This window comes from Callorhinus ursinus, unplaced genomic scaffold (genome assembly GCF_003265705.2).
Source record: "Callorhinus ursinus isolate GAN/ISIS: 27379988/994484 unplaced genomic scaffold, GSC_fseal_2.0 scaffold12, whole genome shotgun sequence".
NCBI lineage: Eukaryota > Metazoa > Chordata > Mammalia > Carnivora > Otariidae > Callorhinus > Callorhinus ursinus.
This window is the reverse complement of record NW_027397074.1, coordinates 42911180-42913114: the sequence shown is the minus strand read 5'-3', so window position 1 is coordinate 42913114 and position 1935 is coordinate 42911180. Positions and strand designations below refer to the sequence as shown.

Genomic DNA, 1935 nt, shown 5'->3' with positions numbered 1-1935 from the left:
GAGTGGGAAAGGCACTCTTGGCTGAAGGAGGGACACTGTGAAAGAGAGTAGAAGAGGGGAATGTGACTTGGACCATGGGCTGTGATTCTGGGATTGTTTAAATTAGTCTCAATGTTGTCTCAGAAACATGAGCTCAATTCATACTATGGGAAATAAGCATGGCCAGATTTCAAACATGCAGAAATGAAGGGCTTGTCTGGCATTTTAAAATATTCATATAGAAAAATGGCACCCAGCAGCAACAGAGTGGGTCCACTCCCACCAACATGTCTGATATGGGTCTTATTTACACACAAAACAATATCATATTTCCTTAAGCAAAGTCTCAGGATATTCCAGGATCACACACATAACTCAGTTTTGCTCAGACCCCTGATATCACTCTCCTCCTTTTCATATGCATTAATATATCATTGTAAAATGCAGGTGTTCTGGAACAAACTACCCGGGTTCCAATCCTGACTACCATATACTAGCTTATGATTTTGGTTACGTTATTTAACTCTTCTGTGCTTCAAGTTCATGCCCTCTGAAATGGAGATAATAATACTACTCATTTTATAAGATGTTAGGCAATTTAAACAAGATGATGTATACAAAGCTTTTAGAACATTAAGCCCTTCAGAATACTAAGAATAAAGCTTTAGAATATAAAGCTTTTTATTTATTTATTTCAAAGATTTATTTATTTGAAAGAGGGAGAGTACATGAGCAGGGGGGAGGGGCAGAAGGAGAGAGAAACTCCCCACTGAGCAGGGAGCCCAGCTGGGCTGGATCTCAGGATTCTGAGAGCACGACCTGAGCCAAAACCAAGAGTCCAATATTCAACCGACTCACCCATCCAGGTGCCCCTATTTATTTATTTTTATTTTAAGTAGGCTCCATGCCCAACATGGGGCTTGAACTCAGGACCCTGAGATCAAGAGTCAAATATTCAACTTACTGAGCCAGCCAGGGGCCCCAATCATCTAAAAAAATATGAAGTTTTTTAGATTATTAAAAGTTGAATCACAGCCACAATTACTACTTATTCTGGTCCCATTCTCCCCTCCTTAAGACACTGCCATCTCTACATTCTCTAAATTGTCTTGAGTTCCATCCTTTATTTAATGGAGATTCTAAGAGTAGCTCCTCCCCTGCTGTCTGCCATCTCCTATCCAGCGGGAGGCAAACAACTGTATCATTGTCTAAAGACACCTCATTGATGGGGCGCCTGGGTGGCTCAGTCGTTAAGCGTCTGCCTTCGGCTCAGGTCATGATCCCAGGGTCCTGGGATCGAGCCCCGCATCGGGGTCCCTGCTCGGCGGGCTCCTCCCTCTCCCTCTCCCCCTGCTTGTGTTCCCTCTCTCCCTGTGTCTCTCTCTGTCAAATAAATAAATAAAATCTTTAAAAACAAATACAACACCTCATTGAAAACCTGGAGTCTGTTCTTCCTCTTCTTCTGTGATAGTTTCTGAGTTTTTAAAACAACTTTATTCACATATATTTTATATATCATAAAACTCACTTATTTCAAGTATACAATTCAATGATTTTTAGTTACTTGACACAGTGGTGCAATCATCAAAATAAATCAGTTTTTTAAAAAATATGGAACATTTTATGAATTAGCATGTCATCCTTCAGCAGGAGCCATGCCAACCTTCTCTGTATCATTCCAATTTTAGTGTCTGTGCTGCTGAAACAAGCACAGAATAAATCAGTTTTAGATCCTTTTCATCCCTCCTATTTACCATAGGATTCCTTATGCCCTTTTACAGTTAATCTCCCTTCCCACCTCCAGCTTCCAGCAAACACTAATCTACTTTCTGTTATGATACATTTGCTTTTCTGGACATTTTAGATACATGGAATCATACAACAGGTGGTCTCTTCTGTCTAACTTCTTTCACTTAGCATAATTTTTTAGATTTATCCATGATACAACACATGTTA

General features: G+C 40.0%; 1 non-coding gene across 1 annotated transcript; it reads right to left on the bottom strand.

Annotated features, from left to right (window-relative positions):
- Positions 1 to 1584: 1584 nt before the first annotated feature.
- On the bottom strand, positions 1585 to 1691 carry LOC112825369 (U6 spliceosomal RNA). The gene has a single exon (XR_003208668.1). It is a non-coding gene; the product is annotated as a U6 spliceosomal RNA (small nuclear RNA).
- Positions 1692 to 1935: the final 244 nt, after the last annotated feature.